This window comes from Lathyrus oleraceus, chromosome 3 (assembly GCF_024323335.1).
Source record: "Lathyrus oleraceus cultivar Zhongwan6 chromosome 3, CAAS_Psat_ZW6_1.0, whole genome shotgun sequence".
NCBI lineage: Eukaryota > Viridiplantae > Streptophyta > Magnoliopsida > Fabales > Fabaceae > Lathyrus > Lathyrus oleraceus.
This window is the reverse complement of record NC_066581.1, coordinates 165,494,681-165,511,404: the sequence shown is the minus strand read 5'-3', so window position 1 is coordinate 165,511,404 and position 16,724 is coordinate 165,494,681.

Here is a 16,724-nt window from a genome sequence, read left to right as displayed (position 1 = left end):
TGCTGCTGCTGTACCCATCAACAACTATGCTGTAGGTGATGAGTTGGGGGGTATTCGAATCAACGGTCAACCTATTGTTCCAGATGCCGCTAATGCCAGAGCAGTCCGTGCCCCGGCCCGTAATCCTGCTCCGATTGTTGACAGACAAGAGGATATGTTCACTCTGCTCAGTGAAGACGAAGACGTTTGGGAAGGGTTGATGAGAGGGATCGTAAAGTTGATGCTCTTGCTGAGAAGATCCGTGCTATGGAATGTCAAAATTCCTCGGTTTTGATGTTACCAATATGGGGTTGGTGGAAGGTTTGAGAATCCCTTACAAGTTCAAAGCACCGTCCTTCGATAAATACAACGGTACTTCTTGCCCTCGCACCCATGTGCAGGCTTATTATCGAAAAATCTCTGCGTATACCGATGATGAAAAGATGTGGATGTATTTTTTCCAAGATAGTCTATCTGGGGCTTCTTTGGACTGGTACATGGAATTAAGAGAGATTCGATCCGATGCTGGAGGGATCTGGGTGAGGCCTTCTTGAGGCAATATAAACATAACATGGACATGGCGCCTAGCCGGACTCAGCTGCAGAGTCTATGTCAGAAATCCGGAGAGAGCTTCAAGGAGTACGCCCAGAGGTGGCGTGAACTGGCTGCTAGAGTTCAACCCCCTATGCTGGAGAGGGAGTTGACAGATATGTTTATCGGTACTCTTCAGGGTGTGTTTATGGACCGGATGGGGAGCTGCCCATTCGGTAGTTTTTCTGATGTTGTCATTTGTGGAGAGAGGACTGAGAGCTTGATTAAAACTGGGAAGATCCAAGATGCTGGTTCCTCTTCTTCTAAGAAGCCATTTGCTGGGGCACCTCGTCGAAGAGAGGGTGAAACTAATGCTGTTCAACACCGCAGAGATCAGAACAGAAGTGAATACCGTCAAGCTGCTGCAGTAACCATTCCGGCACCTCAACCTCGTCAACAACAACAACAAAGAGTTCAACAACCGCAACAACAACAACAGCAACGTCCGTATCAGCCCAGACAAAGGATGCCTGATCGACGTTTTGATTCGCTACCCATGTCGTACGCCGAACTGCTGCCCGAACTACTCAGGTTGGGGATGGTTGAGTTGCGTACAATGGCTCCGCCTACAGTATTGCCTCCTGGGTACGACGCCAACGTCCGTTGTGACTTTCACTCTGGGGCACCAGGGCATCATACTGAGAAGTGTCGGGCTCTCCAGCACAAGGTCCAAGATTTGATCGATGCCAAGGCGATCAACTTCGCTCCAGTGCCTAACGTCGTAAACAACCCTATGCCTCAGCATGGTGGGCATAGAGTGAACAATATTGAGGGAAAGAAGCTGAAGATCTGGTTGTTAATGTTGATGATGTTCAGACTTCTCTGCTAGTTGTGAAGGGCCGTCTGCTGAATGGGGGTGTCTACTCGGGCTGTGATGAGGATTGTTTGGGCTGTGCAGAATCTGAGAATGGTTGCGACCAGTTAAGGGCCGGTATCCAGGGTATGATGGATGAGGGTTGTTTGCAATTCAGTAGGGCTGTAAAAGATCGTGGAACAGTGTCAACTATCACCATTTACTTTAAACCGTCTGAAGAACGTGGACAAAGGGTCGTTAGTGCACCTGCAACAAATGGTACCCCAGTTACCATTTCCGTGCCTGTAACCATCAGTGCTCCAACTACTATCGTTGCGTCTGGAAGAAGGGCTGTTGAGAATAGTAGAGCCGTGCCGTGGAAGTATGATAATGCTTACCGCAGTAACAGAAGGGCTGAAAGTCAGACGAGACCAGTGAATCAAGCTCCAGTGACAATTGGTTTACCGAATAGAGTTCCTGCAACTGTTGGTCCGGCTGTGGATAATGTAGGGGGTCCAGGAGGTTTTACCAGAAGCGGTCGTCTGTTCGCACCGCAGCCTTTGAGGGACAATAATGCTGAGGCTCTCGCCAAAGCAAAGGGTAAGCAAGCTGTGGTTGAGGAAGAGCCTGTCCAGAAGGAAGCGCCCGAGGGGTCATTTGAGAAGGACGTGGAGGAGTTTATGAAATAATCAAGAAGAGTGACTACAAGATTGTAGATCAGTTGAATCAAACTCCGTCCAAGATTTCTATACTTTCACTGTTGTTGTGCTCTGAGGCACACCGTAATGCCTTGCTGAAGATGTTGAATCTGGCTTACGTGCCTCAGGAGATTTCTGTCAATCAACTGGAGGGTGTGATGGCCAATGTGAGCACCAGGCATGGTGTAGGATTCACCAACCTGGACTTACCGCCTGAAGGGCGAAACCATAACAAAGCCTTGCACATCACCATGGAGTGCAAGGGGGCAGTGTTGTCTCACGTATTGGTAGACACCGGGTCGCTGAATGTGCTGCCTAAGCAGATTCTGAAGAAGATTGATGTGGAAGGGTTTGTGCTTACTCCCAGTGACCTGATCGTTCGTGCTTTCGACGGCTCCAAACGTTCTGTGTGTGGGGAAGTTACCTTGCCTGTGAAGATAGGTCCTGAGGTATTCGATATCATCTTCTATGTTATGGACATCCAGCCCGCCTATAGTTGTTTATTGGGGCGTCCATGGATTCATGCAGCAGGGGCAGTCTCGTCGACTCTCCATCAAAAGCTCAAGTATGTCTGGAACGGTCAGATTGTGACTGTGTGCGGTGAAGAAGAGATTCTGGTGAGTCATCTATCCTCGTTCAAATATGTTGAGGTGGATGGCGAGATCCACGAAACCTTATGCCAGGCGTTTGAGACTGTGGCTCTTGAGAAAGTGGCGTACGCTGAGCAGAGGAAGCCAGGTGCTTCAATTACTTCTTACAAGCAGGCTAAGGAGGTTGTTGATTCTGGCAAAGCTGAAGGCTGGGGCAAGATGGTGGACTTGCCTGTCAAAGAAGACAAATTTGGCGTTGGTTATGAGCCTCTCCAAGCAGAGCAGAATGGTCAAGCGGGTCCGAGTACCTTTACCAGCGCTGGGCTGATGAATCATGGCGACGTCTCTGCAACCGGTAGTGAAGACTGTGACAGTGATTGTGATCTGGACAACTGGGTTCGCCCGTGTGCACCAGGGGGGTCTATCAACAACTGGACGGCTGAAGAAGTGGTTCAAGTTACTCTTCTGACAGAGTAATTTTCTGTTGTTTTGTCATTTTGCATGAAAATCCTACGATCTGCCCAAGGCGTAGTGATTCATTGTAGGGCCTCATCATGTTTTAATGATTATCATTAATGAAGGACATTTTTTGCAATCAAACTTTGTGATCCCTGTCTTTCTTTTTTTGTTTTCATCTTTTTTCAAAACAATAAAAATGGCAATGTTTTTGTTTTTGTGACTTTATTGAACTCTTTTTCTAAAACAAAGCATTAAACATGCAGAAGCGATCTTATGGCATTCACTATGAACAGTTCTGTTATGGCTCAGTATGATTTCGACAATCCCATCTACCAAGCTGAAGAGGAGAGTGAGGAAGACTGTGAACTCCCTGCAGAATTGGTCAGATTGCTGAAGCAGGAGGAAAGGGTCATCCAACCTCATCAGGAGGAGTTGGAGGTTGTTAATTTGGGTACTGAGGACGCCAAAAGAGAAATCAAGATTGGGGCTGCTTTAGAGGACTCTGTCAAGAGGAGGCTGATTGAGATGCTGAGAGAATATGTGGAGATATTCGCCTGGTCATATCAAGATATGCCTGGGTTAGATACAGACATTGTGGTGCATCGATTACCTCTTAGAGAAGGATGTCCTTCGGTCAAGCAGAAGCTTCGTAGAACGAGTCCTGACATGGCAACTAAGATCAAGGAAGAGGTTCAGAAGCAGTGGGATGCGGTTTTTTTGGCTGTTACAAGTTATCCCCCATGGGTGGCCAACATCGTTCCTGTGCCGAAGAAGGATGGTAAAGTCAGAATGTGTGTCGATTACCGGGATTTGAATAGAGCGAGTCCGAAAGATGATTTCCCATTACCTCACATTGATGTATTGGTTGATAATACGGCTCAATCCTCGGTATTCTCTTTCATGGATGGTTTCTCTGGATATAATCAGATCAAGATGGCGCCAGAGGACATGGAAAAGACGACATTCATTACACCTTGGGGCACGTTCTGCTATAAGGTGATGCCATTTGGGCTAAAGAATGCTGGTGCTACCTATCAGAGGGCAATGACGACTCTCTTTCATGACATGATGCACAAAGAAATTGAAGTGTACGTAGATGATATGATTGCGAAGTCGCAGACAGAAGAGGAGCACCTGGTTAATTTGCAGAAGCTGTTTGACCGGTTGAGAAAGTTCAAGCTGAGGTTGAATCCGAACAAGTGTACGTTTGGGGTGAGATCAGGGAAGCTTTTAGGCTTCATTGTCAGTGAGAAAGGGATTGAGGTTGATCCAGCAAAAGTCAAAGCTATTCAAGAGATGCCTGAACCGAAACGGAGAAGCAAGTCCGTGGGTTTTTAGGGAGGTTGAACTACATTGCAAGGTTCATATCTCATCTAACAGCCACGTGCGAACCAATTTTCAAACTGCTTAGAAAGAATCAGGCGATCAAGTGGAATGATGATTGTCAGAAAGCTTTTGACAAGATTAAAGAGTATTTACAGAAACCTCCAATCCTTATACCTCCAGTTCCAGGGAGACCTCTGATAATGTACCTGTCAGTGACTGAGAACTCGATGGGGTGTGTATTGGGACAGCATGACGAGTCTGGTCGAAAAGAGCATGCCATATACTACCTTAGCAAAAAGTTTACCGACTGTGAAACAAGATATTCACTGCTCGAGAAAACTTGCTGTGCTTTGGCCTGGGCTGCTCGCCGACTGAGGCAGTATATGTTGAACCATACTACCTTATTGATTTCTAAGATGGATCCAGTGAAGTACATCTTTGAGAAACCGCTCTCACCGGACGCGTTGCTCGTTGGCAGATGATTCTAACAGAATATGATATTCAGTACACGTCACAAAAGGCCATCAAAGGTAGTATTCTGTCAGACTACCTCGCCGAGCAACCGATTGAAGATTATCAGCCTATGATGTTTGAATTCCCTGATGAAGACATCATGTATCTTAAGATGAAAGATTGCGAAGAGCCTCTTGTCGAGGAAGGACCGGATCCGGATGACAAATGGACACTGATGTTTGATGGGGCTGTGAATATGAACGGTAACGGTGTGGGGCAGTATTGATCAATCCTAAAGGTGCTCATATACCTTTTTCTGCCAGATTGACGTTTGACGTCACCAACAACGAAGCTGAGTATGAGGCTTGTATCATGGGGATAGAAGAAGCCATTGATCTGAGGATCAAAACTCTTGATATTTGGAGATTCCGCTCTAGTGGTCAATCAAGTCAATGGAGATTGGAATACGAATCAGCCGCATTTGATTCCGTATAGAGATTACACCAGAAGAATACTGACGTTCTTCAAGAAGGTGAAGTTGTATCATGTCCCCCGGGATGAGAATCAAATGGCTGATGCCTTGGCTACTTTGTCGTCTATGATCAAAGTTCATTGGTGGAATCATGTGCCACATGTTGCGGTGAATCGACTCGAGAGGCCTGCGTATGTGTTTGCAGCCGAGTCTGTTGTGATTGATGAGAAGCCGTGGTATTATGACATCAAGAACTTCCTCAAGACTCAGGAGTATCCTGAAGGTGCGTCGAAGAATGACAAGAAAACCCTGAGAAGGCTAGCTGGAAGCTTCTATTTGAATCAGGATGATGTGTTGTATAAGAGAAACTTTGACATGGTCTTGCTCAGATGCGTGGACAGACCCGAGGCGGACATGTTAATGCAGGAAGTTCATGAAGGTTCCTTCGGTACTCATGCCGGCGGACATGCAATGGCTAAGAAATTGTTGAGAGCGGGTTATTACTGGATGACTATGGAATCCGATTGTTTCAAGTATGCTCGGAAGTGCCATAAGTGTCAAATTTATGCTGATAAGGTGCATGTACCACCAAGCCCTCTGAATGTCATGAATTCGCCTTGGCCGTTTGCCATGTGGGGCATTGATATGATTGGGAAGATTGAGCCTACTGCTTCGAATGGACATCGCTTCATTTGGTAGCGATTGACTATTTCACCAAATGGGTGGAAGCAGCTTCCTATGCTAACGTTACCAAACAAGTGGTTACCCGGTTCATCAAGAAAGAAATCATATGTCGTTATGGAGTTCCTGAGAGAATCATCACTGACAATGGTTCGAATCTCAATAACAAGATGATGAAAGAGCTTTGTAAAGATTTCAAGATTGAACATCACAATTCTTCTCCTTACAGACCGAAGATGAATGGTGCTGTAGAAGCGGCAAACAAGAATATCAAGAAGATTGTGCAGAAGATGGTCGTTACGTACAAGGATTGGCATGAGATGCTGCCTTTCGCTTTGCATGGGTACCGTACCTCAGTACGTACGTCGACCGGGGCAACCCCTTACTCCCTTGTGTATGGTATGGAAGCTGTCCTACCTGTTGAAGTGGAGATTCCTTCTCTGAGAGTTTTATTGGATGTCAAGCTGGACGAAGCCGAGTGGATTCGAACAAGGTTTAACGAGTTGAGCCTTATCGAGGAGAGACGGCTAGCAGCTGTATGCCATGGACAGTTGTATCAGCGAAGGATGAAGCGAGCCTTTGATCAGAAAGTGCGTCCTCGAAGCTATCAGATCGGTGATCTAGTTTTGAAGAGGATCCTCCCTCCCGGTGCAGATAACAGGGGCAAGTGGACTCCTAATTATGAAGGTCCGTATGTTGTGAAGAAGGTCTTCTCCGGTGGAGCCTTGATGCTTACAACTATGGATGGTGAAGATTTTCCGTCTCCTGTTAACTCAGATGTAGTCAAAAAATACTTCGCATAAATTGACCCGCTGGACAAAAAGAAAAAAAGAGTCCAGGCAAAAAATGGGCATCCCGGCGAACCAAAAAACAGAAAGGAAAGGTTCGGGCAAAAATTAGGGATAAAATGAAAAGAATTTGTACACCCGGTAAGTCGAAAACCCGCAAGGGCGGCTTAGGCAAAAATGGGTATCCCGGTGGATTGAAAACCCGAAAGGGCGATCCAGCCAAAAGAGGGATTAAAGCGAAGACTACAGTCTGAGTTGTCTGTACTTCATCGAGCTTTGTCGTCTGCCATCTCGAAAGATGTGATCCGTCCAGTCATTCTTCTCAGAAAGCAAGGAGTTGGGAGGAAAATTGATGATCTGTGAGTTATAATAGAATTGGGAAATAGTGGATGCCGTGTCCACATTGCCATTAGGATAGATCTTTCCTTTTATGCGCAATTACCTCTTTCTAGGAATTGCTTCCCAATGTATTTGCCTCTTCAGGCACATTTTCAATCAATAAAAGTCGTCATTCAGATAAATGGCTCTTTTGTTCTTACTTTTACTGTTTTGTTTGCAAAAATGTCCGAATTTTTGATAAGCATTGCATATAAAAACATGAAGGCTAAACAATAGCTTGCAGGATGACAAAACATTTGAAAATCATTTTGAATGTTGAGGACACTTGAGCGTATCTTGTCCATGTATCCCCTGGGGGCATTTTGTTGTGTTGTTTTTCAGGTTGGCATCTGTGAGGACGTTTCCTCAGCAGATATTCTCCCCAAGCAAGTTTGGAAGCTATCAGAGCTATGTTCCCCTGCGGAGACGTCTGTGGATAGTGCCTTTTATTCTCCAACAGGTCTAAGGATTGCCTATCCCCAGCAGGCCTGTATTTGCCGATTTCCTCCCCGAGTGAGGCAGATTCATTGAAATTTATCTCCAGCATTTATCCTATCTGTGGACTGAAGGATATCCCCAGTGGAGTTTACCTTTCCCCAGCAGCAGTGCTATTCTCCAACATGAGTGAGAAGTCGTTGCTCTCCCTGCAGAGTCTCCCCGCAGAGTTGGAGTACCCAATCAGTTTTGGCTCCCCAGCCGGAGTTTTTCATCATTTTGCATTTTTGCATTTTTAGTGATCATTGCATCCTCAAACTGCGTAGCATTCCCATTCAATATGGAGCATTACGCCATAGAAAAATTCAAACATATGCATTCATGTGTTAACCTCACCAGACCGTATCCCCGGCAGAGGCGGATCATTTCATTCAACATCAGCACTGCAAGTCTGCTACAGTTGCTCTTGACAACATTCAGGATTGATATCCCCACAGAGGTTTATTACCTCACCCGTTGGTGACAGAAAGTTTGTTTCTCCCCAGTGAGACCCCAGCAAGTGGTCAACCTTGCCTTGACATATCTAAGATGTCGTTCTTGTGATACCGGTAAGTGTCATACTAGCACCCGCGTGTGTTTCTTTGTTTGGTGTCGGTAAACACCATTGTTTCGGTGTCTGTAAACATCGGGTATTCTCCCCAGTCATCAGTAAATGTCTGGTCATCATTTTGGGTGTCGGTAAACACCATTGTTTCGGTGTCTGTAAACATCGGGTATTCTCCCCAGTCATCAGTAAATGTCTGGTCATCATTTTGGGTGTCGGTAAACACCATTGTTTCGGTGTCTGTAAACATCGGGTATTCTCCCCAGTCATCAGTAAATGTCTGGTCGTCATTTTTGGTGTCGGTAAACACCATAGTTTCGGTGTCTGTAAACATCGAGTCTCACCCCAGTCATCGGTAAATGTCTGGTCGTCACTTTTTTTGGATGTCGGTAAACATCATCTTTCGATGTCGGTAAACATCGAGTCTCACCCCAGTCATCGGTAAATGTCTGGTCATTTTTTTGATGTCGGTAAACATCATCTTTCGATGTCGGTAAACATCGAGTCTTTTCTGCAGTCATCGGTAAATGTCTGATAATCCCCAGCTAGAAATCCCCAGTAGAGTCATCTGTAAATGTCCTATCTGGTTTCCAGTTGCAAATATTTGTTTTCCTTTAGTGAAGTGTTCCCCGGTCATCGGTAAATGTCTGGTCGTTTTTGGATGTCGGTAAACATCATCTTTCGATGTCGGTAAACGTCGAGTCTCATCCCAGTCATCGGTAAATGTCTGGTTATGCTTTGTTTCCTTGTTGATAAAATCAAGATCCCCAGAAGTCGTCGGTAAACGTCTTGTCTGATTACACCACAAAGATTTTGTTCCTCCACAAGTGGAGACGCCATCGGTAAATGGCCCCGTATGCTTCGATATCGGTAAATATTGAATGCCCAGTTTTATCCGCCATCGGTAAATGGCCCCGTTTTCTTCGATATCGGTAAATATCGGATCCCCGGTTGCAGTAGCCATCGGTAAATGGTCGAGTTGAAGTTGATATCGGTAAATGTCAAGTTTCTTTGAAGCCACCATCGGTAAATGGTCTTGCTTTCTTTTACATCAGAGTTGTTTCCCAGCAGCCATCGGTAAATGGTCTTGCTGAAGTTGATATCGGTAAATATCAAGTTCCCAGTTTCTAACCGTCGGTAAATGGTTTCGCCTTTCTGAAGTTGTCAATTGCAGGCGTCATCGGTAAATGATGTGGTTCTCCTTGTATCATATCCGGCAGAGTGCAAATTTCTACGGTTCTTTGGTATTCAATCCCTGTTTACCCTGAAAGTCTGACAGCCGTTGCTCTCATCCATTCGGGTTCCCAGCTGATTGAATAGGGGCAGCTGTAGCACCTCAAATTTGCACCTATCATTGTACATACATTTTCATATTAGGTCATAGCATATCATGGTCCATTGCATAGCATTGCATTGCCTCTTTTGCCTCAAGTGCAAGCCAATCAAGGAATTAAGTCAAACTGATCAGGAGATCAGTCAACCAAGCAAGCAAGTGCATTTCTCAAGGAGCCAAGGCCCTAGGGTTGGTCCAACATGTTCACATGACTTGGGGATCCATTTGAAGTGTTTTGGTCAAGGATTGGATGTTCAGAAGTCATCAGTCAATGCACAGTCAGTCAGAAACCCTAAAAAGTCAAACTTGGTCAACTGTGGCTGATTTTATGGTTTTGATGGATGGATTTGGTTTGAGAGAGCTTATTCATGTCCAAATAGGCCTCATATATCATGTCAAACACCATCATGGAAGAATTTGAAGCCAGATCAGAAATTTCCAAAAATAGAAACTGGACCTGTAATTAAAACCTGCCAAAAATGGAAAGTCTTGATCCTCAAACTTACATCATGATACAAGCTTCAAATGAATTTTTTCCTAACATGAAAGTTGAAGATCTTGTTCTCCCATTTCCAAAAAGTCCAAGAACACTCAATTCCCATGTATGGTTGGCAAGTTATGATCAAGTCATTTTCAGAAATTCTTGAACTTCAAAAGGCCATATCTCTCAAACCATTTGGCCAATTTGGGTGGGGTTTTTCCCCACAAGTCACATTTGATCCCCTCTTTCCAAAAATGTAACTTTCATGTACCAAAACTTCACCAATCAAAATGGCATTTTTGGACTTGCATGAATTGTTTTCAAGTGTGGTACAAAAGTGAATTTTTGAGATAGCCATTTCTAATCAATTTGGCCATTCAAATATGTTCAGAAATCATATTTTGGTCATGTTACAAAGTCATTTTCGTGCAGTACATATAGCCATTCCTAACTTGCTTGAAAATTGGCCAAAAGTACATTTTTCAACAACTACATCCCACCTTTTCATGGACTTTGATTTGTACTTTTAAACAGAGAATATAAAGATGATTTTCTGTCATTTACAAACCCTAGCAGCCACAAGATATCACAAAGACTTCACTCATTCTCTCAAACTTCATTTTTTTTTGCATTTTCCAAAATCTGTCAAAAAACTTCAAGAGAACTTGACCTTGCCTTGCTCGATACACCATCTAAACAGCATTGTGAGCTTGTTTCCACCATCCCTCTCCAACTGTAAGGCTGTTTTGCTGGACTGTTTTCCAAGGTGTCATCAATGGCAAAGTGTGGTTGAAGTCTTTTCAAGCTGTTGCAAGCCAAAGTATCTTCACCATTCATCATTAGGAGGGTTTTAAAGCATCTGTTTCACTTTAACATGGCCAAATAACAACCGTATCCCAGCTGCTCTTCACTCTTGGTAAAATTTCGAATCTCTTATTTTTCAAAACCATGATATGCTTTAGTTAGATCTTGCCTTGCTGGTCACCATGGACTTTGAATCGTGCAAAATAGTTGAGTAATAAGTGAGATATTTGAAAATGAAGTTTGTTGTTTATCATTGTTTATGCATGATTCTTCCTAGATTAGCATGATTTATTGTTAATGGCTTTTGGATTTGTGATGTATGTGATTTGCTTGTTCGATTGGTATGTTGATTGTTCATTTCTGGAAAAAGTTTTTTCACGATGATGATGAACAAGATGATGAATACGTTGCTGTAAAAACGCTGCCCAGTTACCTGCGGATTCACGTGCGGCCTTCATAGCTGGCTGCGCATTTTGCTGCGGATTTCTGGGCTAGGGTTTTTTTTTCATGAATTTGTTACTGTTGCATTAAGCCTGGCCAATCAGCTTATTTCGTTCCCTGGCCCAAAACGCGGCGTTTAAGTTAGTTATCCTGGGAATTACAAGTTTGCCATTCCCGTGCCCCCATGACCTATTTATTCCATGTTGTTTTTCATTTTAATTTCATTTTTAATCTCCAACTTGTAAAATTCATAAATCATTCATTTTAAATCCATTTTTCATGGGGTTTTTTGCCAAATGCTCATCTTGGTCTCTAGTTTTTTATCATATATTTTCCAGATTTTTGGCATGAATGGTTTTTAATTGGTATGAGGGTTTGTGACATGTGATCATATTTTGTACACTTTGCCAAAACATTTGTGAAATGGTGATACTTTATCCAATGGCTCCCAAATTGTTTGTGCTTAAACTAGACACATTCATGGTGATTTTGGTGTAGAGTTTGTGAATTTATCATTGCTGGTTTGTGAGTTATGAGTTTTTGAATTAGGGTGTGACAATTTGTGTCACACCATTGATATCCAACTTCATGATTTTCATTACCATGCTTCTTGAACTCAAATTGGCTTGAATTTCTGCATGAATGTACTCTTGGATGTCTAGTTTACATGTGAATTTTCTTGGATTTATTTGTGGCATTTCCTAATTGTTTGAGATTTTCTCCCCTGTTTAGTCATATGTTGACTTTTTGTGACACATGTTCCCATTTCATTTGTGAAATTCTCATACTTTATTAGATGGACATGAAATTTTACATGAGATAACTAGACATCCTAATCTTTGACATGGTTTTGGTCCCATTCATTTATCATACACCATCTCTGATTTATGATTTTTCTAAGTTGATGCATGTTTGGTTGACTTCATTGAGCATGTTCAAAATTGCTTTGACTTTCTGATTTTCATTGACTGCCTTCCACTGGTCCAAATGAGATGAAATTTGACATGCTTACCATGCTGTGGGTTGTGATTGATCATGATTTATTTGGTGATTTTTGGAAGTGTTTTAGTTTGCTTTTGATGCAAGTCTTGCTGTTGACTCCTATGAGCTTCTGTTTGCTATACCTTGACCTAAATTGTTCATGAAATGATGATGATGATTGATATGAATGTGAACCCAATTGGTTGTGTTTCTTAATTGTTTGAACATGATTTTGGATGCTTGCCCTTTTCTGTTTTGACTTTTTCATTCCTTTTTGACCCTAGGCTTGCCCTAGTGGTCCTGTTACTCACTTCTGAGCTTATGTTTTCAGGTTGACCAACAAATGACCTATGAGACCAATTCTTTTTGATTGAGCTTGCTTAAATATCATTGTCTAACTTGTTTGTTTTGTAGGTGGCTTGGCTCACATGCTTTAAGCCTTGTGCCTTGCACATCCATTTGCCTCTAACTAACTGTTGATGTCTGTTTCTTTTTGCTTTGTTTTGAAGTTGCATACTAACATCTGCTTGACTGTTTCAGGTGCTTTTAGTTGCTCAGTTCCTTGTGAACTTTTGCTTTGCTTTGCTTGTATAAGCAATTTGCATTGAGGTATAACTTCCTAACTTCATGTAGTCTGGAAGACCTGGCCTGTTACTTGGCCAGGAAACTGTCTGAAGTCCTCCTTAAGAGGCAATGTTTGTGACTGTTTACTTTTGTCCTTGCATAGAGTCAAAGACCTCCTAAGTGAAGAGGCAATTGGCAGAACCCAAGGGATATGCAACCTATCCCCTGCTATTCTGTGTGTCATCTGCTTTGCTCACACCACTGTGTTGACGCATTGCAGATACAAACCCAAGATCTTGTACAATTGTACAGTTGAGTCAGTTTTAAATGTGTAGAAGGGTTCCCACTTTCTGAACCCACACATTCTTGTCTTAAGCTCTCCCAGGCCAGGGATAAGAGCTGTGAAGTCTTATCTTCACTCACCTTTCATCTGCTTCACCTTAGCCCCTCAATGGCAAGGTTAAGAGCACCCTTTACCCAGTTCCAGAGGTTTGTTTGTTGAGGTTGATATGACCCCTCGACTAAAACCTAACCCTTGTTTGAGCCACTTGCTTGTGTATAGTGTGTGCTATCTGTGCTTGTATGTTTGTTTGACTTGCTTCCTGTGCAAGTTAGGGTTAGTTTAGACTTGCTTCCTGTGCAAGTTAGGTTTTGCTTGGCTTGCTTCCTGTGCAAGTTAAGTGTGTGTGTGGCTTGCTTCCTGTGCAAGTCATGTCTAGGATAGGCTGGCTCCCTGTGCCAGTTAGCTAGAAACCTTAACTTAGGGTTGAATTTGCATGATAACATCTAGGCTCGAGTCGTAGTCTCCCTAGTTGTGTCTCCCTCTGTTATCTGGTTAGGCTAGTCCTGTATCCCTCCGTAGGGGAACTACATCGCCCTGATCTTCATACCAGATGAAGTATGTAGGCAGGAGATTGAGCTGATCTCTCCGGGCGCCCTTTTTCTTTTTTTTTTTGTGTGTTGTTTGACAGTTGCTAGGCTCGAGTGCCTGACTCCTTAGCAATTTGTTGTCTGTTTGTTTGTGTGTGTGCTTGACAGTTATAGGCTCGAGTCCCCGACTCCCTATTAACTTGTTGTGTTGTTGTATGCTTGGAAGCCGATGTAAGTCCATCGAGTGGCATTTGGGTTCCAGTGTGTGTGTGTTTAGGTTCGGATGCTGACATAAGTCCAGTGATTGGCAGTCGGGCTCCATGTTTGCCTTTGCCTGTGTTTGTTTGTGTGTGTGTGAGCAGTGTTTAGCAACCATTTATCCTTCCTTTTGTGCGTGGATCCCGTAGAGTACGACGGATGCGTAGGGGTGCTAATACCTTCCCTTCGCATAACCGACTCCCGAACCCATTCTCTTTGGTCGCGAGACCATGTTCTTTCCCAGGTTTACTTCGAGCGTTTCCTTTCCCTCTTTTGGGATAAATAACGCACGGTGGCGGCTCTGTTGTTCTTGTTTTCCCGCCGGTTTTTCGCGTGATGCGACACTTATCAAGATATGCCAGGATTGGATACCGATATCGTTGTGCACAAGCTACCGTTGAGAGCGGACTGTCCTCCAGTGAAGCAGAAGTTGCGCAGAACTCGACCTGACATGGCAATGAAAATAAAAGAGGAAGTACAGAAGCAGTGGGATGCTGGTTTCCTTGCTGTCACTAATTATTCGCCTTGGGTCGCGAACATTGTGCCAGTCCCGAAGAAAGATGGGAAGGTGAGAATGTGCGTGGACTACCGAGATTTGAATAGAGCTAGTCCGAAGGACGATTTTTCATTACCTCACATTGTTGTGTTGGTAGACAATACAGCTCAATTCTCGGTGTTTTCCTTCATGGATGGCTTTTCTGGCTATAATCAAATCAAAATGTCGCCAGATGATATGGAGAAAACAACGTTCATCACACCGTGGGGCACTTTTTGTTATAAGGTGATGCCGTTCGGTCTCAAGAACGCCGGTGCTACTTATCAGAGGGCCATGGTGACTTTGTTTCACGATATGATTCATCATGAAATCGAATGTTATGTTGATGACATGATAGCAAAGTCCCAGACAGAAGAGGGGCATTTGGTAGATCTGGCCAAGTTGTTCGACCGGCTGAGACGATTCAGACTGAGGTTGAATCCGAACAAGTGCACTTTCGGAGTGCGGTCCGGTAAATTGTTGGGGTTTATTGTGAGTGAGAAAGGAATCGAGGTGGATCCTGCTAAAGTAAAAACAATAAGAGAAATGCCTGAACCGAGAACAGAGAAGGAGGTTCGTGGTTTCTTAGGTAGATTGAACTACATTTCACGGTTCATATCTCATCTAACAGCCACGTGTGAACCGATATTCAAATTGTTGAGAAAAGATCAGACGGTCAGGTGGAATGATGATTGCCAAGCGGCATTTGAAAAGATAAAAGAGTATTTGCAGGAGCCTCCGATTCTGATGCCTCCTGTGGAGGGAAGACCGTTAATTCTGTATTTGACGGTCCTCGAGGGGTCTATGGGGTGTGTATTGGGGCAGCATGACGAGTCTGGTCGAAAAGAGCATGCCATATACTACCTTAGCAAAAAGTTTACCGACTGTGAAACAAGATATTCACTGCTCGAGAAAACCTGTTTTGCTTTGGTCTGGGCTGCTCGCCGTCTGAGACAGTATATGCTGGTTCATACCACTTTGTTGATTTCCAAGATGGATCCGATCAAGTACATTTTTGAGAAGCCAGCATTGACCAGACGGGTTGCGAGATGGCAAATGATTTTGACTGAATACGATATCCAGTATACCTCTCAGAAAGCAATCAAGGGGAGTGTATTGTCTGATTACCTCGCCCAGCAACCCATTGAGGATTATCAACCGATGAAGTTTGAATTCCCTGATGAGGACATCATGTTTCTCAAATCGAAAGATTGCGAGGAATCAATCCCGGAGGAGGGGCCTGACCCTGAATCCGTATGGATTCTGATGTTTGATGGGGCCGCTAACGTAAATGGTAGCGGCGTTGGTGCTGTTTTGGTTACGCCGAAAGGATCCCACATTCCTTTTGCTGCCCGGCTAACATTTGAGTGCACCAACAACGTGGTTGAATATGAAGCTTGCATATTGGGGATCGAAGAGGCAATTGATTTGAGGATCAAGAACCTTGTTATCTATGGAGATTCAGCTCTGGTCGTAAATCAGGTTAACGGAAAATGGTATACGCACCAATCTCATTTGGTTCCATACCGGGACTATACGAGGAGATTGTTGACGTTTTTCACCAAAGTGAAGATGCATCATGTGCCTAGAGAGGAGAATCCTTTGGCAGATGCTTTGGCTGCTCTGGCTGCCTTGATTAAGGTACAATGGTGGAATCAGTTCCCCAGTGTTGAGGTTGGACGTCTGGATAGACCGGCTTATGTGTTTGCTGTTGATACATCGTCTGATGATGAGAAGCCGTGGTATTACGATATCAAGCGTTATCTGGAAACCCAAGAATATCCTGAGGGAGCATCTAAGAAGGACCGAAAGACTCTGCGGAGATTGGCCATGGTGTTCTACCTGAATAAGGATGGGGTTTTATACAAGCGGAATTTCGATTGGGTCTTGCTCAGATGTGTTGATGATAAAGAAGCAAGCCAATTGATGAAGGAGGTTCACGAAGGATCGTTCGGTACCCATGCCAGTGGGAATGCGATGGTGAAGAAGCTGCTGAGGGCAGGTTATTATTGGATGACAATGGAGGCCCAATGTTTTAATTTTGTGCGGAAGTGTCATAAATGCCAGATTTATGCTGACAAGGTGCACGTGCCTCCAAATCCGTTGAGCTTGATGTCGTCTCCATGGCCGTTTGCTATGTGGGGCATTGATATGATTGGAAAGATTGAGCCTACGGCTTCGAATGGGCACCGATTCATATTAGTGGCTAT